Source organism: Chiloscyllium plagiosum, unplaced genomic scaffold (assembly GCF_037043375.1).
Source record: "Chiloscyllium plagiosum isolate Xiang-an unplaced genomic scaffold, Cpla_swu_hap1 HiC_scaffold_5, whole genome shotgun sequence".
NCBI classification, from domain to species: Eukaryota; Metazoa; Chordata; class Chondrichthyes; order Orectolobiformes; family Hemiscylliidae; genus Chiloscyllium; species Chiloscyllium plagiosum.
In genome coordinates, this window is record NW_028270143.1 from 93,185,259 (window position 1) to 93,208,219 (window position 22,961).

Sequence of the window (22,961 nt, forward strand, 5' to 3'; positions counted from 1 at the left end):
GGTCAGGTGGTGTTGGTCAAGTTGGGAGGCTGCAGAAGAACTTGGACAGGCTAGGAGAGTGGGCAAAAAAGTGGCAGATAGAATACGGTGTAGGACATTGTGACATTACACACTTTGGTAGAAAGAATGGGGCATAGACTATTTTTTAAATGGGGAAAGGCTTCAGAAATCTGAAGCAAATGGGGACTCAGGAGTCCTAGTCCAGGATTCTTTTTAGGTTAACATGCAATTTCAGTTGGTAGTTAAGAAGGAAAATGCAATGTTCGCATTAATTTCAAGAGGGCTAGAATACAAGAGCAGCGATGTATTGCTGAGGCTGCATAAGGCTCTGGTCAGACCGAATTTGAATATTGTGAATAGTTTTGGGCCCTGTATCTAAGAAGGGATGTGCTGGCATTGGAAGGGGTCCAGAAGATGTTTACAAGAATGATTCCAGGGATGAAAGTCTTGTCACATGAGAAGCAGTTAGAAACACTGGGTCTGTACTCAATGCGTTTCAGAAGGGTGAGGGGGAATCTGATTTAAAATCATAGAGCACTGAGACACTGGATAGAATAGATTAGAGAATGTGTTACCAGTCGTAGGAGAGTCCAGGACTTGAGGGAAGAGCCTCGGAGTGAAGGGACGATCCTTAGAATTGAAATGAGGAGGCATTTCTTCAGCCAGAACGTATTGCCACAGAACATTGTGGGGATCATGTCATAAAGTGTCATCAGATAAGTTCTTGGTTAGTAAGGTTTCAAGGGTTATGGGGAGAATACAGGAAAATGGTCTTGAGAAACATATCAGCCATGAGCAAATGGCAGAGCAGGCCATTTGCCCTAATTCTGCTCCTATATTGTATGGTCTTACTGTCTAATCAGGAAAAGTGTGAGGTGGTGCATTTTGGAGATCAAATTCCAGAGGAAAGTACATAGTAATTGACATGACCCCTAGGAGCATTAATATGCAGAGGGATCTTGGGGTGCAAGTCCATAGCTCCCTGAAAGTGGTATGGTAGTAAAGAAGACATATGGCATGCTTGCCTTCATCAGTTGGGGCATTAAGTATAAAAGTTGGTGAGTCATGTTGCAGCTGTATAAATTTTAGTTAGGCCATATTTGTTGTATTGTGCATAGTTCTGGTCACTACACTGTATCGGAAGGATATGGTGGTTTTGGAAAGGGTACTAAGGAGATTTGTTGCCTGGATTGGAGTGTATTAGCTATAAGGAGAGGTTGAACAAACTTGGATTGTTTTCACTTGAGCAACAGAGGCTGAGGGCAACTTGATAGAAATTTATAAAATTATGAGAGACAGGTGTAGGGTAGAAGGTTGGAGTCTTTTTCCCAGGATAGAAATGTCAAATCCAAGTGAACGTAGTTTATGGTCAGAGGGAGAAAGTTTGAAGGAGAAGTGTGAGGCAAGTATTTAGCACAGAGAATGATAGGTGCCTGGAACGTGCTGCCAGAGGAAGTGGTAGAAGCAGTTACCAAAGCATTGTTTAAGAGTCATTTAGACAGACACAGGAACAGGCAGGGAAAAGAGGGATACAGACCATATGCAGACAGATGAGAGTAGTTTAGAATGGTATTGTGGTCCGCAGAGACATCATGGGCCAATGATCCCATTCCTGTGCTGTACTGTTCAATATCTATATTCTATGAATAAGACATTTGGCCTTTTACGGTTGCTCAATCATTCAAGAAGATTATGCTAATCTTATTATGGCATCAACTCCAGTTTTCTGTTGGCCCCTATAACCTGACTCCCTTCTCTGAAAAAAAGTTATATCGAACTGAGCCTCAAATATATTCAATGACCACGCTTCTCCAACTTGCTGAAAGATTGTCCCATGTATTAATGACACTCAGAGAGAAATAAGTTCTCCTTATTTCCTACATAAAAAAAGGACCTTTCATTCTTAAAACTGGATCCCACAGCTCTAGTCTTCTCACAATATTCAATTTGCCGTGGCAAATTTTGAGAAGATTTGTAGTTCAGGTTGATGATAAGTTTGTAATGTTAGCTCGGTAAAAACAATGACTGCAGATGCTGGAAACCAGATTCTGGATTAGTGGTGCTGGAAGAGCACAGCAGTTCAGGCAGCATCCGAGGAGCAGTAAAATCGACGTTTTGGGCAAAAGCCCTTCATCAGGAATAAAGGCAGAGAGCCAGAAGGGTGGAGAGATAAGTGAGAGGAGGGTGGGGGTGGGGAGAAAGTAGCATAGAGTACAATAGGTGAGTGGGGGAGGGGATGAAGATGATAGGTCAGGTGGGGGAGGGTGGAGTGGATAGGTGGAAAAGAAGATAGGCAGGTCATGGTGACAGTGCTGAGCTGGAAACTTGGAACTGGGGTATGGTGGGGGAAGGGGAAATGAGGAAACTGTTGAAGTCCACATTGATGCCCTGGGGTTGAAGTGTTCCGAGGCGGAAGATGAGGCGTTCTTCCTCCAGACGTCGGGTGGTGAGGGAGCGGCGGTGAAGGAGGCCCAGGACCTCCATGTCCTCAGCAGAGTGGGAGGGGGAGTTGAAATGTTGGGTCACAGGGCGGTGTGGTTGATTGGTGCGGGTGTCCCGGAGATGTTCCCTAAAGCGCTTGGCTAGGAGGCGTCCAGTCTCCCCAATGTAGAGGAGACTGCATCGGGAGCAATGGATACAATAAATGACATTGGTGGATGTGCAGGTAAAACTTTGATGGATGTGGAAGGCTCCTTTAGGGCCTTGGATAGAGGTGAGGGAGGAGGTGCGGGCACAGGTTTTGCAATTCCTGCGGTGGCAGAGGAAGGTGCCAGGATGGGAGGGTGGGTTGAAGGGGGGCGTGGATCTGCCCAGGTAGTCACGGAGGGAACGTTCTTTGCGGAAGGCGGAAAGGGGTGGGGAGGGAAATATATTCCTGGTGATGGGGTCTGTTTGGAGGTGGCGGAAATGTCGGCGAATGATTTGGTTCATGCGAAGGTTGGTAGGGTGGAAGGTGAGCACCAGGGGCACTCTGTCCTTGTTACGGTTGGAGGGGTGGGGTCTGAGGGCGGAGATGTGGGATGTGGATGAGTTGGAGGGCATCTTTAACCATGTGGGAAGGGAAATTGCGGTCTCTAAAGAAGGAAGCTATCTGGTGTGTTCTGTGGTGGAACTGGTCCTCCTGGGAGAAAGTGAGGACTGCAGGTGCTGGAGATCAGAGCTGAAAATGTGTTGCTGGAAAAGCGCAGCAGGTCAGGCAGCATCCAAGGAGCAGGAGAATCGACGTTTCGGGCATGAGCCCTTCTTCAGGAATGAGGGAAGTGTGCCCAGCAGGCTAAGATAATAGGTAGGGAGGAGGGACTTGGGGGAGGGGTGTTGGAAATGCGATAGGTGAGGGTGATAAGGTGAGTGTGATAAGCCGGAGTGGGGATGGGGGCGGAGAGGTCAGGAAGAAGATTGCAGGTTAGGAAGGTGGTGCTGAGTTCGAGGATTGGGACTGAGACAAGGTGGGGGGAGGGGAAATGAGGAAATTGGAGAAATCTGAATTCATCCCTTGTAGTTGGAGGGTTTCTAGGCGGAAGATGAGGCGCTCTTCCTCCAGCCGTCGTGTTGCTATGGTCTGGTGATGGAGGAGTCCAAGGACCTGCAGAGAGTGGTGGCTGTGTGGAATGCTCTGCCCCAGAGGGCAGTGGAGGCTCAGTCTCTGGATTCATTTAAGAAAGAGTTGGATAGAGCTCTCAAGGATTGTGGAATCAAGGGTTATGGAGATAAGGCAGGAACAGGATACTGATTAAGGATGATCAGCCATGATCATATTGAATGGTGGTGCAGGCTCGAAGGGCAGAATGGTGTACTCCTGCACCTATTGTTTATTGTATCTATTGTAATTCACATTTCCTCATATTCTACTCTAAATGCCAAATTATTATGCATTTATTTAACCTGACTATATCATGTTGCGGACTCTCTACCTTCTCTTGACAACATAGTTTCAAATTTGAACTTTAGTGTTAATCTTACTCTCTGTGCACCTTCTATGCAGCTGTAACATTGTATTCCTTGCTCTGTACTATTACCCTAATGTACTTTGTACAGAATGATCTGCCTGCACTACACGCAAAACAAAGCTTTCCACTGTACCTCGATACATGTGACAATAAGAAATCAAAAAAATCTTTTATACCAAACAAATACACAGAACTGTGGATGCTGAAAATCAGAAACAGAAACAAAAATTGTTGGAGAAACTCAGTATGTCTGCAGTATCTATGGAGAGAAAACAGAGTTAACGTTTTGGATCCAGTGATGCTTCTTCAGACCGTTCTGAAGAAGCATCACTGTTTTCTCTCTACAGATGCTGCCAGACCAGCTGAGTTTCTCCAGAAATTAAAACTTTTGCTTCTACTTCCTTACCAATATTGATGTCATTAACAAATTTAGCTACTGTACAGTTGGTGCTCAGATCCAAGCCATTGATATACAATGCAAATCTATAGCAATCATAGAAGTATACTCTTCTCACAATGTGATCTTTGTAAAACCCGAAATTTCTCTCAACATCTTCCTCTATTTGCATTCCAGTAACTTGCTTATTTTGAAACATTTCCTCGTTTGGCTGATGTTATGCTTTTTGTTTATGCTGAGCATGTAGGCTACCAACACAAGCCCCATGTTTGTGCGTTTTCCTAATCAGTAGACATTATCCATCTCACACCTTAGCTTTTCACAGAAGCAAATGGAAGGCAGTACTGGGAAAAGGAATAATGTTAGGAGAATCTCACTCCACATTGCAATGTTCTTTCATCAGACATGCCAAGCATGGGATGTCTTTGAATCATGTAAAGGTGTCTGAGTTAAACATTCCATGGTCACTGCCTTATCTGAAAAGGAGCCCATTCTAATCCTTCGCTGCCTGTCTGAGAAAAATGACTAGATTGCTGAAAACTGCTATCCTTTCATGTTCCTGAATAAGTGCACAAACAAGGAGCAGGAGTACACTACTCAGCCCTTCAACAATTCTCTGCCATATAATGTGATCATGGCTGGTCTGTTTTTAACATCAAATCCACATTCCTGTCAATCCCGATAACCTTTCGCCCTTTACTTATCATAAAGCTATCCACGGCTACCTTAAAAATATTCAAAGACTCAGTGTCCATTGCCTTTTCAGAAAGGAAATTCCAAAGACTTTCTGTGAAAAAAAAATGTTACCATCTTTATTTTAAATGGGCGATCTTATTTTTAACTGGTGACCCCTTAGTTATAGATTCTCCCACAAGAGGAAACATCATCACCACTTCCAACCTTTCCAAACTTTCAGAGTCTTGTACATTTCAGTCAACCTTCTCTCAATTTTTTAAACTTCAGCAAGTACAACCCTATCCTGTCCAAGCTTCCTCATTAGAAAAGCCTCCCATTGCAGGTATTAATCTGATAAAGCACCTCTGAACTGCTTCTACCATATTTATGTCTTTCCACAAATAAGGTGACCAACACTCTGCACTGTACCCCTGATGTGGTCTGATCAATGCCGTCTTCTATTGAAGCATATGCTTTGATATTTAATTGGGGCCCTTATTAATTCCTCATCTGTGCTATATTGTGCTTCATTGGCATTTATTCAGTAAGACATTTGTGACATTTAACGTAGTGCTTTTAATAAATATGATTTGGTTTCCTCAGCAAGATGGTTTTTTTAGGCAAACCGAATTAACTTCACAAGTTTTGAGAAGGTTCCTCAAAAGAGGTTGGGGGCAAGATTAAAGTATATGAGATAAAGGGTGATAGATTGGTATGGATCAAGAACTGGTTGACAAACAGGAAACAGAGAATGGGAATAAATGAGTCTTTTACCAACTGGGGTACAGTGTTTGGGCCCCAGCTATTCATAAATACACATAAATGACCTGAATGAGGGAACCCTCAATACAATATTTCCAAGTTTGCTGACAACACACCCTAGGTGGGATTGTGAGTTGTGAGGAAGTTGCAAGGAGTCTTCAAGATGATTTCAACAGGTTGCCTGGGTGGGCAAACACATGGCAGATGAAGTATAGCATGGCTGAATGTGACATTATTCACGATGTGAAAAACAGGAAGGCAGAGTGGTATTTAAATATGATTAATTGGGAATTGTACAAAGGGATCTGGGTGTCCTTGTACACCAGTCAATGAATGTAAACAGGCAGATGCAGCAAGCAATTAGGAAGGCAAATGATACATTGCAAGAGGGTTTAAGTTCAGAAATAGTCATGTCTTCCAGGCCTTGCTGAGGCCGCGTCACATTTCTATTCACCCATGAGAAGTGCAAGTTGCTAGCTAGGCCAAAGTTTATTGCCTGACACGAGTTGTTCTTGAGAAGGTGGTGGTGAACTGCCTTCTTGAACTGCTGTAGTTAATGTGCTAAAGGTGAACCTACAATGCCTTTCAGGATGAACTTTCAGGATGTTGATCCAATGACATTGAAGGAACAGCAATACATTCCTAGGTCTGGATGGTGAGTGGTGGTGGTATTTGCATGTATCTGCCGCCCTTGTCCTTCGAGTGGGAAGTGATCATGGATTTGGAAGGTGCTGTTTAAGGAGCTTTTGTAAATGGAGTATTACGTGTAATTTTAGTCCCCTTACCTATGAAAAGACATGCCAACCATGGGCAGTGCAGCAGAGGCTGATACTGGGAATGGCAGGATTGTCCTAAGAGGAGAGAATGGTTTGAGTGGGCCAGTATTCATTAGATCGACATTTTTAGATTTACATGTAGATTTTAGATTTTATTATCACATGTACTCAAGTACAGGAGTACAGTGAAAAGTGTATAATGTTGCCATGCCAGGCGCCAGCTTAGGTATGAAAATACCTAGGTATAAGAGACTTTAAGTACAATGTAGTAAGAGAAACAGAGTTAAAAAGTTAAGCATTACTTCACAGAATAAGTAGGAAAATAAAGAAATAGGTAATAGTTAACATTAAAGTCTTTCTTAGTTTAAATTAAGAAAGCAAGGAATAAATTAACATTTCAACAGTCCCTTATCTGTTGTCTGGAGGCCTCAGCTGACTGTCCTTGATGACGCTGCTGCAGATACCAGGGGAGCTTCCTCATAGCTTGCTCTTCCTGCATTTAGCAGGATAAGAGGAGGTCTGATTGAAACAGGTCTGGACTCATTCAATGCAAGCTGGATGTTTTCCCAGATTGGGGAGCCACTGAAAGCTGGAACGTAGCATTAGGGCAGAGGATCAGCCATGATGAGATTAAATGATGGAACAGGCTCAAAGGACTGAATGGCTGAGTTATGCTTCTAGTTTCTATGTTTTTATGACAACTGCCACATATAAGAGATATCCCTTTCCTCATCTAATGATTGCATGATAAACACAAGCCTTTTAATTACATCGATGTACGACACCTATACATTGATTTGAATGAATGAAAGATTTTATTGTCACATATATCTTGAAGGTACGTTGTTGCCACAATCCGGTGTCATTTTGAGCTACACAAAGAATGAAAAGAAATTACTTCAATAAAGTTTATCTTCTGTTCAAATTGGATCTCAAGTGGCTCCGGGGCTTCTGCAAGTTCTCTGCCAAGTGTTCTGGCCCTCAACAATGATGCTAATGTCCCAGGAGATCCTGGCTCTGCTGCCTTCCAACACCACTAGAAGTCCAGGCTCTGGGCCTACCGTCACCAGGAGTCTGCTCTCTGGGAACTGCCACTGCCAAGAGTCTAGGCTCTGGTTCTATCACTGTGACCAAGAGTCCAGGTATTGCCACTTCCACCAGGAATCCTGATCCATGCCACCAATGTTGCAGCCATCCCTTCACTGACACCACTCTGACCTCGAAAAAGAAGAAAGGAAAGAAAAAGAAAATGAAAATCACATAGGGAAAAGATTGCTGTGGATGGGCTCCGACAAGCCTGAACCTACCTGCTGTGCCAGTGCAACTGCCTTCAGGAAAAAAAAAACTTCCAAAATACTTTTTCAATGATGTTAGGAAAACCTGTTCCACAAATGTTGATGTGACAAACTCTTTGTGGGCACTTCACCATTTTAAACATTCTTTTAAAATGTTGATAAGCCTTCAGATTTATTTGCTGCCAACAAAAAATATGAATGTTATGTGAACTAATTTCTAGGTTGTTCACCAATATTTTATTGCATTTACACAGAAGGATTTGTTTCCTACCAGCAGCATAAACACATTGTTCCTTTCTTTTATAAAACTCTTTCCATGTTAACTACAAATAAATGTATAAATACTGCAATTACACCAGAACAGTCTAAGGTTAAAAAACAGCAAAGGATAAAAAGCGAAACATTTCTAAAGTGCATGCAGAAGAATTGCTTTCTAAACTATGGGGAAGGAAGCATGCCGGATATTGTTCTGGGAATTTAGTAGGGCAAATGTAGCTTATTTAATTAGAATAACAATTTCGTGATAGCAATCATAATGTAATTTGGGCTAAAATTGTTCAAGGGAAGGGACAAGGTGAAAATACCCAACTGAAAGAAAACCAACTTCAGTAATTTGAGAGGAATCTGGCAATAGTGAAGTGGAAACATCGGCTGGTCAGGACAACAGTAAATAAGCAATGGAAGTTGTTCAGGTCAGAGGCCCATCAGGTAAAGTCACAACACTGTGGTAAAAGAGGAACAATGGGGAATCCTAAGCTAGAACTCTCTGTATAAAGAAGGAAATGAAAATTAAAATAAAGCTACAATAGTAGTTAATGATAAATGTCAAGTATAGAAGTTAGTCAGAAGCAATGCAAGGGTACATAAATTTCAGCAGCAGATTGAAAAAGGTCACAAGAAAGGCGTAATGAGCCAAATAGTTCATTTATTTATTTCAATATTCTACAACCGAGATTTAAAGTATAGACATGGCCCTGAAAGACATATCTTAATTTGAAATGGCTCAGGCAATTCGTTTTCTGAGTTGGTGGCTTCTGTCCCTCTTTTCCACCTCAAAGGGCTGTTAGAAAACTACACAGGTAGCTCTTCAGCCTCAGTAGTGATGGTCCTGGCTGGGACTGCAGTTTTTCCAACCCAGGAGCATTGCTAGACGCTCAGAGACAAGTTGAATTGGGTAGGTCCACCAGGCCCAGTCAGGCAGGACTCAGTGGTGGGGCTACCTAGAGACTGGATTGGAGTGGCCGTTAATTAGGAGTGGGCTTTACCTCTGAAGAGGGCCCTCCATGGGCTCCCATGTCTTGAACTAGGAGACAGAACATATGACATGGCACAGTAAACAGAAAGGTGCCCCTAAAGTGGCCACTAAATGGGTAATTAATTGGGTGGGGGATAGAGATAGTTACCCCTACCCTCCTATCTTATGTTATGCCCTTGTCTCTTGCCTTCTCATTTCTGGCACTGGTGGGGGAGTGGGGCAGGTGAACACAGGTAGGGGTTTGCACCAGGGGGCTGAAAAATGTGTTGCTGGAAAAGCGCAGCAGGTCAGGCAGCATCAAAGGAGCAGGAGAATCGACATTTCAGGCATAAGCCCTTCTTTAGGAATCCTGAAGAAGGGCTTATGCCTGAAACGTCGATTCTCCTGCTCCTTTGATGCTGCCTGACCTGCTGCACTTTTCCAGCAACACATTTTTCAGCTCTGATCTCCAGCATCTGCAGTCCTCACTTTCTCCTTGCACTAGGGGACTCCAGGTTATGGTCCTGATTCAGGTATACAGAGGTAGGAGAAACCCCCACTCCACAAACCCAGCTTTCAAAAATGGCCTCCCGCAGTTCTGATTTTGCGTCTGGAATGGTGGGCTGCTGGTCTGGATTTTGAGAGAGGCCAGGCAAGTCACGAATCGCATTGGACGATGTCAGTTCCCAAAAGCCTGTCTCGGGACTCCAGCACAGTGGTTAGAATCGACAAAGGTGAAAAATGAAATACTCATCCACTCACCAAGTCACACTATGGCAAATCCACCCATCCCCATATCTCCTAGTAGCCCCTGTGCCACACTGTACACATTTACCCACAGCCAATGGTCTTTCATACCCTCTGTCCCATCATATTTCCATCTACTGAACTCCATAGTCTGTAATCCCTGTGTCAACCTATTAATCCCAATGACTCTTTATAACCCTTTTGCCAAATCATGCCAACCTATTCCCCCTTACCCATCACCTTGTGGCCTTTCCTCTCCATGCCAATTCACCTGGTATCTGACATGTAAAAATCTCAGAAGGCATGTAAAAATCTCAGAAAATAGTATTTATTGATACCGGAATAAAACACATTCATGATAACCAAAAATTTCAACACACTTAAATTCCTTCAACTAATTCCTTGTGAAAACAAACATTCCACTAGTATTTAATTCCCTAAATGGTTAATTCCTTGTGTAAAAAATGTTTTCAGAAATATAGTCTGATTGTACTATTGCTGAATCATAATCCAGGGACCATAGGCATGCCTTTGATTCCCACCACAGGATTGTTCAATTTAAATTTTTAAAAAACTGCAATTAAAAGTCTAATGATAGTCATGAAATAATTGTTGATTGTTATAAAAGCCCACCTGGTTCAATAATGTCCTTTCTGGAAGGAAGTCTGCCCTTGAGCTGGTCTGACCTACATGTGACTCCAGACCCACAGCGCAGTGGTTGACTCTTAACTACCCTCTGAAACAGCCCAGCAAGCCACTCAGTCATGTTTAACCACTAAAACATCTTGAAGGAGTTAAACTGGACGGACTACCTGACAGTGACCTAAGTGTCGGAAATAACAATGGCAAACTCAAACCTATTGACCCCGCGATGTCCTCCTTCACAATAGTTGTGGCTAGAGCAAAACTTGGGAAAGCTGTCTCACAGACTAGTCAAGCTACAGCCTCACATTGTCATATTCCCAGAACTGTAACTTACAGGCAATGCCAAGAGTCCAAATGGAAAGGACTGTGGGTTCCTAAGAATGTGGATTGCTGCTTCTCTCACCTCAAGTTTTCTACCAAGTCTTGAGCTGGATAGCCTGTTTGACCTTTCACCCATCAATCGTTGATTTCCTCCTCTGGCTTCAATACTCTGACCCTTAAGTGGTAAATTATTGATTATTTCAGGGTTTCAATTGGCTGTTGGGTAACCCAATGAAATTACAGTAGGGTTAGGGATAAGCTGGTAAGCCCCAGAAAAATGCCTGTGGCATCTCACCACATTTCACACCCCTGTCTGGCTGCCAACGTGCACCGAGGGTGAGTATCATTTGCACATTGGTTCAGAAACTCATCTGAACACACTTAAACAACTCTTCCCTCTTTCAGCCTTCACAGTGTTACCAGTTCATCAGCAATGAAGCACATTGGGAATCCGTGAGAACAAAGAATAATAAATACCTGCAACTATTTACCTTCCTTGAGCTAATAATAGTGCTGACCTTAACAGGTGACCCCATGGAAAATGAACTCTGATATCCAGAAATTTCACAAGGTCATTGAGACAGAACGTGCACCAGCCAATTTTCTGTCAAATTTACTCTTAACATACTTAATATCCAGTCAAGTGGCCTTCCAAAACTGCAACCACTACTGCCTAGAAGGAAAGAAAATTAATGTTTATGACTATCCAATGTCTCAAAGTACTTTAAGGCCAATAAAATACTTTGTGGTGTATTCACCGCTGTCATGTAGGGAACATGACAGTCAATGTCCATACAGCAAACCCCCACAAGCAGAAATCTGACAGAGGGACAAGGACAGCAGATGGATGTGAGCACAACCACATCCAGAATCCCCACTGAGCCCCATGTCATCCTGATTTGGAATTATCATCGCTCCTTCATTGCCACCAAGTCAACTGTTCAAGAAGATGCCTCACCACTACCTGCGCTTGAGCAATTTTCAATGCGGCACCGTGGCCTGTTTTCACACTGTGGGGAATCTAATTTAATCTAAACATCGGTTCTGCCAGTGCCACACGCATCCCATTGTTATGGACCAAACCAAACCTTCTCAAAGTATATTCAGAGGATAGTCTAAACCCTAACCTTTCTCATTTTAAAGGTAAGTGTAAGATGTTGCATTCCAGATGCAAGTTGATTGGTCGAACTATTTGATATTAAGCAAAACACACTTTATTCACACACAATAGTGAAAATACAACAAAAGAAAGAAGCAACTGGAATAATTTTACTCCATCGAAAAACTTAAATAAACTATTATTCTGTTAACTATTAATCAGCAACTGTTCCAGTATAGTAACATCCCATGACACGTCCTTGACAAAAGCAAGTTCAAAAAAATAGATTATCTCACAGGCAATTCTCTCGTCCAGGAGGAAAACATGATGAGAAAAATGAGACAGAGAGAGAGAGAGAGAGAGAGTAGCAGGGAGAGATGTACTGTAGTTTCCAAACCCAGCTTCAAGACCCCAGCAACAACTGTTCCTGAAAAACTAAAACTAAAAATCTTGGTTCTATGGGAGCTTGACCCCACCCATTCAGGCGACTTCTATTGTACCAACCTCAGAAAAAACAAACACCCAAAGGCCTCACAAACCATTTACTTTATTGGCTTTGAAGTAGACCGATTGGCACCTCTAATCTCAACCTTTCTTCATAAAAAAGGACAAAAAACATTTCTTAGAGCCATAGTATCCTCGTACCATGAATGAACAATGTAAAATAATGATTTTGCTAGCAGTCACTAATTCCTACATATTTGATTCTGACTTCCAAGCAGCTTCATCTTAATAATTCTGATTAATTTGGTGTCAAATGTGACTGTATGCTGCCACCAGGGTACGCAAAGTTTGGCATGGGGTCCTCAAAACCCACGTTAGACTTCACATTGATGTATTCTGTTTTTGGTAAGTATGCTGAGTACTTAAAGTCATTAATTACCATTTTGGGGAGAGGGTATGGCAGAATCAGATATGAGCAATCAAATTCAGATCCATAGTACTCCCTAGTTTTAACTTTTTATCTTTAAGAAGTATGGAATATATACTTATTCCATGGGGACCACTTGTCTCGTTTTAAGGTAAAATCCAACTCTGCTAATGTTTCACCATAATCTCCAATATTTGAGGTTTATTATGACTCAATATTCAGTTTTTCACATGAGTTTATGGGAACTGGGAATCAGCAGGTAGATCACAGGAAAGGCTAGATTATGATGGAGAATTGTGTTCAAATTAAAATGTTTATAAGATTATTATGTTGATGGCGTATGTCTCTTTTTTTTAATTCACAGAAAGTGGTAATTGCATTTAATGCCAATCCCGAATTGTGAAGAAAGTAGCTAAGAGCCAATTGCATTGCTGTGGGTCTGGAGACATATGTAGGCCAGACCAGGTAAGGATGGCAGTTTTCTCTACTGAAGGTCGTTAGTGAAACAGATGGGTTTTTCTGATAATGAACAACAGTTTCATGGTTATCATTAGACTCTTAATTACAGATTTTTATTGAATTTAAGTTCTACTATCTGTTGTTGCATGAGTTCAACTTAGGTCCTCACCACCCATGCCTCTGGATTAAGAGCATGGTGATAATACCACTAGACTGTAGTCTGCCCAAATTAAATGGACATTCAAGGCTGGCATCGTGGCTCTGTGGTTAGCCCCGCTGCCTCACAACACCAGGACCTGGGTTCAATTCCATCCTCGGGCGACCGTCTGTGTGGAGTTTACACTTTCTCCCCGTGTCTGTGCGCGTTTCCTCCTGGTGCTCTGGTTTCTTCCCACAGTCCAAAGATGTGCGGTTCAGGTGGATTGGTCATGCTAAATTGCCCACAGGATCAACCATGGGAAATGTAGGGTAGCGGGTGGGTCTGACTGGATGCTTTTTGGAAGATGGGTGTGGACTTGGTGGGCCGAAAGGCCTGCCCCTCACTGTAGAGATTCTGCAATACAATGAAAGGGGCCATGTAACCTGCCCTGACGTCTGTCTGACAGGAAGCCTGGGTGCCTTGAATGCTGGGAATTAAACAGCCCTGACTGTATTACTGAGAAGGAGATGTAAGGTCCTTGGATTTGGAGAGAACAGAAGTAGCCTGTGTGCTAACAGTGGCTCAACCGCAAGCCTTTCATGTCCCAAATAATTGTTGAGAATGTTGGGTTGCAAACAGAGATGATTTAACCTGTCGACCTACTTCTGAGATAAAAGAGAGTTGAGGTCTGAAGCATAGTTAACTAACATTTCAATCTGGATATAAAGCACTTGTAATTCACATTGTCATTTTATAGGTTTTGGGTTAGAAAGGGGACTGAGGAGGCCAATGTCAGATCAGGTCACAGGCTTTGCTGAAACAAACATAGTGTCATAGAGATGTACACCACAGGAACAGGCCCTTCGGTCCAACTCATCCATGCCGACCAGATACCCTAACTTAATATAGTCCCATTTGCCAGCATTCGTCCAATATCCCCCTCATATCCCCCTTCCTATTCATATCCCCATCCAGATGCCTTTTAAACGTTGTAATTATACGAGCCTCCACCACTTCGTCTGGCAGCTCATTCCATATACATACCACCCTCTGCATGAAAAAGTTATCACTTAGGTCCCTTTTATATCTTCCCCCTCTCGCCTTAAACCTATGCCCTCTAGTTTTGGACTCCCCCACCTCAGGGAAAAGACTTTGTCTATTTATCCTATCCATGCCCCTCATAATTTTATAAACCTCTGTAAGGTCACCCCTCAGCCTCTGACTCTCCCGGGAAAACAGCCCCAGCCTGTTCAGCCACTGTCGAGAGTTCAAGCTGTCCAACCCTGGCAACATCCTTGTAAATCTTTTCTGAACCTTTCAAGTTTCACAACATCCTTCCTATAGCAGGGAGACCAGAACTGCACACAGTACACCAAAAGTGGCCTAACTAATGTCCAGTACAGCCGCAATATGACCTCCCAACTCCAGTACTCAATGTACCGACCAATAAAAGCAAGCACACCAAACGCCTTCTTCACTATCCTATCTACCTGTGACTCCACTTTCAAGGAACTCTGAACCTGCACTCCAAGTTCTTGTTGATCAGCAACCCTCCCCAGGACCTTACCATTAAGTGTAAAAGTTCTGCCCTGATTTATCTTTCCAAAATGCAGCATCTCATATTTATCTAAATTAAACACCATATGCATCTCTTCAACCCATTGGCCCATCTGATCAAGATCCCATTCTACTCTAGGGTAACCTTCTTCACTGTCCATGAGACCTCCAATTTTGGTGTCATCTGCAAACTTACTAACTATACCTCTTTTGTTCACATCCAAATCATTTATATAAATGACGAAAAGAAGTGGACCCAGCACCAATCCTTATGGCACTCCACTTGTCAAAGGCCTCCAGTCTGAAAAGCAACCCTCCACCACCACCCTCTGTCTTCTACCTTTGAGCCAGTTCTGTATCCAAATAACTAGTTCTCCTTCTGTTCCATGTGATCTAACCTTGCTAGCCAATCCACCATGAGGACCCTTGGCGAGAGTATTACTGAAATCCATATAGATCGTGTCTACCACTCTGCCTTCAATACTCCTCTTCATTATTTCGTCAAAAAATTCAATCAAGTTCCTGAGACATGATTTCCCACACACAAAGCCATCCTGACTATCCCTAATCAGTCCTTGCCTTTCCAAATACATGTACATCCTGTCCATCAGGATTTCCTCCAACAACTTGCCCACCACCAAACATCAGGCTCACTGGTCTATAGTTCCCTGGTTTGTCCTTACCACCCTTCTTAAACAGTGGCACCACATTAGCCAACCTCCAGTCTTCTGGCTCCTCACCTGTGACTATCGATGATACAAATATCTCAGCAAAGGGCCCAGCAATCACTTCCCTAGCTTCCCACAGAGTTCTTAGGTACACCTGATCAGATCCTGGGGACATGTCCACTTTTATGTGTTTCAGGACATCCAGCGCCTCCACCTCTGTAACATGGACATTTTCAAGATGTCACCATCTATGTTCCCACATTCTACATACCTTCCACGTCCTTCTCAACAGTAAACACTGATGCAAAATGCTTGTTTAGTATCTCCCCCATCCTGCGGTTCCACACATAGGCTGCCTTGCTGATCTTTCCCTAGTTACCTTTTGTCTTTAATGTATTTATAAAAACCCTTTGGATTCTCCTTAAGCCTATTTGCCAAAGCTATCTCATATCCCCTTTTGCTCTCCTGATTTCCCTCTTAAGTATACTCCTACTGCTGCTAAGGATTCACTCAATCTCTGCTATCTGTACCTGACATATGCTTCTTTCTTATTTTTAACCAAAACCTCAGTTTCTCTTATCATCCAACATTCCCTGTAACTACCAGCCTTGCCCTTCACCCTACCAGGAATATACTGTCTCTGGACTTGTATTATCTCATTTTCTAAGGCTTCCCATTTTCCCGCGTTCCTTTACCTGCAAACATCTGTCCCCAGTCAACTTTTGAAAGTTCTTGTCCAATACCGTCAAACATTAGGCTTCCTCCAATTTAGAACTTTAACTTTTCGATCTGGTCTGTCCGTTTCCATCACTATTTTAAAACTAATAAGTCTTATGGTTGTTGGCCCCAAAGTGCTCCCCCACTGACACCTCTGTCACCTGCCCTGCCTTATTTCCCAACAGTAGGTCAAATTTTGCACCTTCTCTAGTTGGTACATCCACATATTGAATCAGAAAATGTTTTAATACACATTTAACAAATTCCTCTCCATCCAAGCCATTTACACTATGGCAGTCCCAGCCTTTGTATGGAAAGTTACCATAACCACCCTATTATTCTTACAGATAACTGAAATCTCCTTACAAATTTGTTTCTCACTTTCCCTCTGACTATTGGGGTGTCTATAGTAAAATCGCAACAAGATGATCATCACTTTCTTATTCCTCAGTTCCACCTAAATAACTTCTCTGATGTCTTTCCAGGAATATCCTCCCTAAGTTCAGCTATAATGTTATTCCTAATCAAAACACCACATCCCCATCTCTCCTGCCCACCCCCACCCCCCCTTTCTGTCCTTCCTATAACATTTATACCCTGGAATATGAAATTGCCAGTCCTATCCATCCCTGAGCAATATTTCTCTAATTGCTATGATATCCCAGTCCTACGTTCCTAACCATGCCCTGAGTTCATCTGCCTTACCTCGGCCTCTTGCATTGAAATAAATGCAGTTTAATTTATCAGTCCTACCTTGTTCTCTGCTTTGTTCCTGCCTGCCCTGACTGTTTGACTCACTCTTTTTCCCAACTGTTACAGTCTCAGACTGATTGGTCTCCTCATTATCTCTCTGGGTCCCACCATATTCCACTCCCACCATCCCCCACCACCTATTACTAGATTACAACCTCCTGAGCAGCTCTAATAAATGTCCCTGCCAGTATATTAATCCCTTTCTAATTCAAAGGCAATCCATCCTTCTTAAAGCAGAAGAGATTCCAATGATCCAATAACAGGAATCTTTCTCCTCTCAGATCTTCAGCCATGCATGCATCTGCTCTATCCTCCTATTCCTACCCTCACTAGCTCATGGTACCAGGAGTAATCCAGATATTACTAACCCTCGAGGACCTACTTTTTAAATTCCTGCCTAGCTTCCTATATTCTATCCTCATCCTTGACCCTGGCACCAGGGAGGGAACGCACCATTCTGATTTTTCGCTGTTAGCCGCAGAAACATCTATCTGTGCCTCGGACTAGAGAGTCCCCTATCACAATCGATCGCTTGGAACCCGACATACCCCTCATTTCATTACAGCCATTCTCAATATCAGAAACTTGGCTGTTCGTGCTACATTCCCCTGAGAGTCCATCACCCTCTACATTTTCCAAAACAGCATATTTGCTTGAGATGGCGATAGCCACAGAAGATTCCTGCACTACCTTTCTACCCCTCCTACCTTTCCTGGAGTTAACCCATCTATCTGAACTTATCTGTGGGTTTTTATCTCCCTTTCGATAACTGTCATCCATCACACCCCCTCATTGTTGTAAATTCCTCATTGCCTCCAACTGCTGCTCCCACAGATCCATGCGATCCAATAGGATTCGCAACCAAGCACATTTCCTGCAGACATAATCATCAGTAAAATGGAAATTCACCCTAAACTCCCCCATCTGACAGGAGGAACACATCACTCTATAAAGGCCATCTTTGCACTTTAACAATTTACAGGAAATAGCACAATCTGGTCTGAAAACACTGCTCCAGGCTAACTTAATACTTAATGTTTTATATTTTTGAAGTCTAATCTGTCATGGACCAGGCTAGACACCCTCAAAACATTTCAAGAAAGTAGCCCACACCCTAATCTTGCTAGTTGTTTTAAGCAGGTGCAACACATATATTCAATGAGGGATGCAGTTGGTGAAACCATGCAGTTCTAAACAAAACCGAATTTATTGACCAGATTAGTGAATGAAACACAAACAAAAGGGAACAGAACAGCGAATAACGTAACCTAACTGAAAACCCAACAGACTACCCCAACTTAATGATGCTGTTCTGAATACTTACAACCATCCTCATAAACACCATTTGGCACAAAAGGTAAAATCAAACACAGACTCTTACAGGAGAGATGTCAGAGACAGAGGAGGATCAGCATGGACCTGCCTCTTTGGGCCCAGCAGCTTTTACTGGTCTGGATGTAGGTTTGCTCACTGAGCTGGAAGGTTCCTTTTCAGACGTTTCATCACCATACGGTGACGAAACCTATATCCAGAACCTCAACCAGAGCTACAAATCTTCTCAAAACTCATTAGCTTTTACTACTGCCTGACTGTTTTCAGTGAATAGCCAGACCAAACCAGAGAAAAGCTGAACTGGGAGAATTGGCCACTCCCCTTTCATTGCATAATTTTTTTTCAAAATCTTGAAATCCTTTCACCTGAGGCAGTATCTGTTAGCTAAACCCAAACTGGCCCTAAAACCCATCGAAGTCCTGACTTTTCAGAAACTGTGTCTTATATGACCTCCTCTAAAAAACCAAGGTCAACACAACCTTGTTAAAGGAGCAGCATCATCACAAATCAAGAGACAGTTCTCAATATAAAGAACCTACTTTACTCACTATTGTACATTTACAAACAAAAACAGTAAAATTACTCTTAAAAACTAACCAGGTGGCTGCTCCCCAGCTGTGAGTTTTGCCACATAGGTTTCTCCAGGGTCAGCTATACATTTTCGAGGAGAAAGTGAGGACTGCAGATGCTGGAGATCAGAGCTGAAAATGTGTTGCTTGAAAAGCGCAGCAGGTCAGGCAGCATCCAAGGAGCAGGAGAATCGACGTTTCGGGCATAAGCCCTTCTTCAAGAATGAGGAAAGTGTGTCCAGCAGGCTAAGATAAAAGGTAGGGAGGAGGGACTTGGGGGAGGGGCATTGGAAATGCGATAGGTGGAGGGAGGTCAAGGTGAGGGTGATAGGCCGGAGTGGAGTGGGGGCGAAGAGGTCAGGAAGAAGATTGCAGGTTAGGAAGGCGGTGCTGAGTTCGAGTTTGACTGAGACAAGGTGAGGGGAGGGGAAATGAGGAAACGGGAGAAATCTGAGTTCATCCCTTGTGGTTAGAGGGTTCCCAGGCGGAAGATGAGGCGCTCTTCCTCCAACCGTCGAACTCAGCACCATCTTCCTAACCTGCAACCTTCTTCCTGACCTCTCCTCCCCCACCCCCACTCCGGCCTATCACCCTCACCTTGACCTCCCTCCACCTATCGCATTTCCAACGCCCCTCCCCCAAGTCCCTCCTCCCTACCTTTTATCTTAGCCTGCTGGACACACTTTCCTCATTCCTGAAGAAGGGTTTATGCCCGAAACGTCGATTCTCCTGTTCCTTGGATGCTGCCTGACCTGCTGCGCTTTTCCAGCAACACATTTTCAGCTCAGCTATAAATTTCACTTGTTTGTTAATTTTTCTTTGACGAACTCCAATGTCCAGAGATATCTGAAACCAGTGAGCAGAAGCAGTAAGCTCTATGCTACTGCTGGATCAGACAGCTACGCACATCATTTACACTTCCTATCGTCCTCCTTCCTTCAATAAAGGAGATATTTTGACTATCTTTTCAGCCAATGTCTTTATGGTCTGGTCTATGTTTGCCAGGATCCACGAGAAGGAGAGCAGCAAGATGGGAATGTGATTGAAAACCTGGGTTCAGTTTGAAAAGAACAAATTTGTGAAAAATTGGAATGACATTGGCAGATTCATTTGGTTTGTACTGTAGTGCCCGTCTCCAATTAATACTCTCAAAGTGTTCTGTGATTGGATAAGGAAGAAAAGGAACGGGAGTAATCCCTCAGCAGCTGAGAAACAACTTGGACTGATTCTGGAAGAGTTGACTGCTTTCATAAAGGATAATGAATCCCCATGATGTGTGTTTTTGCAACAGTGCCACAAGTCAGAAGGAAGTTGATCCATTCTGTGGTGTAAAGTACAAGTTGCCTATGAAGTTAACATTTAATTCACCGTAATTTTAGTCTTGTTATAGTAAACATCTAAAAGAAAAATGAAATCTTGATGTGTCATACTTCCAGCTATTGACTGAAAGATTTAATTTATTTTTAAAAGTAATCAGTCACTGCTGAGATTGTGTCATTTGAGACACGTTATATTTTAGGGGAAAGAAACAAATAGAAGTGACTTCCACCCAATTTGATGGCCAGAAAAAAATGGTGTTTCAGTATTAGGCTTAAGAAGTAACAAACATTATAATCAGGCTGTGGTTCAGTTGCCAGCACTTGTATCTCTGAGTCGATAGGTTGTGTGTTCAAGTCCCTAACCAGTGACTTGAATACAAACTCTACGTTGACTCTAGTGCATTGGGTAAGAATCGCTATCTATTGGAGGGCATATTAATTCAATGTTCTGTCTGCTCTCTCAATTGTTGCTATAAGATTTCTTGGCACTAGTTTGAGCAGTTTGGGACAACAGTCATCCTTCAACCAATATCACAACCTGATTTGCCATCTTGGTGTTTGTTGGAACTTGCCACAGACACAGCAGTCACTGTGTTTCCTATGTTATAGTCCTGGTTACAGGTAAATGTACGCCATTTGCTGAAAAGTGCTTTGGGATATGGGGAAAAGTGCTCCAAATTGCAAACCCATTTTATTTTATTTTGTATGGGAAATACTTTGTACAATTATCTTTAACCCAGATTACATGCTCCAAGACCCAGGGCTTAAATCAAAGTCCCTTGTTTTAAGAGGTGAATGACATACTGGAATGCTCCCTGGCTGCCAGTCAACATGGAATATGCAGAAAAACCGAAAGAACTGTGGATGCTGTAAATCAGAAACAAGAACTGAAGTTGCTGGAAAAGCTCAGCAGATCAGGCAGCATCTGTGAAGAGAAATCAAAGTTGACGTTTCAGATCCTGTGACCCTTTGTTAACTTTAATTGCTATTCATGGAATATGTACATACTGGAGCTATTTCTGGAATTACAGATGTAAACTTGCTTTGCAATAAATATACATTTATGTATTTGTTGTGGCCTTTGCGTTTTCTTCCTCTTTCCTGGTGTCTGAGAGCCCTGATTCATGGCAGGTGTCAGGAGACCCAAGTGGTCTACTGAAGTCGAAAGGTGTTTCAATTAGCAGTCATAGTGTTTTCAAACAAAGAGCAGGCAAATTACACAGCAGAGACTCATCACATCACTCGTCTTGCACTTTCACTTTAACAGCATCAGTATCTGAAACCTTGGCTGACATTTCTTGCTACATCGGCCAAGGAGTGGGGTTGGGGTGTGTAGATCCCACTTAAAGACCAGTGAGCCTGACGTCGGTGGTGGGCAGGTTGTTGGAGGGAATCCTGAGGGACAGGATGTACATGTATTTGGAAAGCCAAGGACTGATTAGGGGTAGTCAACATGGTTTTGTGTGTGGGAAATCATGTCTCCCAAACTTGATCGAGTTTTTTGAAAAAGTAACAAAGAGGATTGATGAGGGCAGAGCAGTAGATGTGATCCATATGGACTTCAGTAAGGCGTTCGACAAGGTTTCCCATGGGAGACTGGTTAGCAAGGTTAGATCTTATGAAATACAGGGAGAGCTAGCCATTTGGATACAGAACTGGCTCAAAGGTAGAAGACAGAGGGTGGTGGTGGAGGGTTGTTTTTCAGACTGGAGGCTTGTGACCAGCGGAGTGCCACAGGATTGGTGCTGGGCCCTCTACTTTTTGTCATTTTCATAAATGATTTGGATGCGAGCATAAGAGGTACAGTCAGTAAGTTTGCAGATGACACCAAAATTGGAGCTGTAGTGGACATCGAAGAGGGTTACCTCAGATTACAACAGGATCTGGACCAGATGGGCCAATGGGCTGAGAAGTGGCAGATGGAGTTTAATTCAGATAAATGTGAGGTGCTGCATTTTAGGAAAGCAAATCTTAGCAAGACTTATACACTTAATGGTAAGGTCCAAGGGAGTGTTGCTGAACAAAGAGACCTTGGAGTGCAGGTTCACAGTTCCTTGAAACTGGAGTTGCAGGTAGATAGGATAGTGAAGAAGGCGTTTGGTATGCTTTCCTTTATTGGTCAGAGTATTGAGTACAGGAGTTGGGAGGTCATGTTGCGGCTGTACTGGACATTGGTTCGGCCACTTTTGGAATATTGCGTGCAATTCTAGTCTCCTTCCTATTGGAAAGATGTTGTGAAACTTGGAAGGGTTCAGACTTACAAGGATGTTGTCAGGGTTGGAGGATTTGAGCTATAGGGAGAGGCTGAACAGGCTGGGGCTGTTTTCCCTGGAGTGTCGGAGGCTGAAGGGTGACCTTACAGAGGTTTACAAAATTATGAGTGGCATGGATAGGATAAATAGACAAAGTATTTTCCCTGGAGTTGGGCAGTCCAGAACTAGAGGGTTTAGGGTGAGAGGGGAAAGATATAAAAGAAACCTAAGGGGTAACTTTTTCACACAGAGAATGGTACGTATATGGAATGAGCTGCCAGAGCAATTGCAACATTTAAGAGGCATTTGGATGAGTATATGAATAGGAAGGGTTTGGAGGGATATGGGCAGGTGGGACTAGATTGGGTTGGGATACCTGGACGGCATGGACGGGTTGGACCGAAGGGTCTGTTTCGGTGTTGTACAT

At 43.0% G+C, this 22,961-nt stretch overlaps 1 long non-coding RNA gene across 1 annotated transcript in view; it reads left to right on the forward strand.

Annotated features, from left to right (window-relative positions):
- LOC122550068 (uncharacterized) overlaps positions 1 to 21,335 on the forward strand; it is a 47,014-nt gene extending 25,679 nt beyond the window's left edge. Inside the window, exons 3-4 of the long non-coding RNA XR_006311734.2 lie at positions 13,134 to 13,234; positions 21,023 to 21,335. This is a non-coding gene — a long non-coding RNA (uncharacterized LOC122550068). The remainder of the gene's footprint in view (positions 1 to 13,133; positions 13,235 to 21,022) is intronic.
- The last annotated feature ends 1,626 nt before the right edge of the window (positions 21,336 to 22,961 follow it).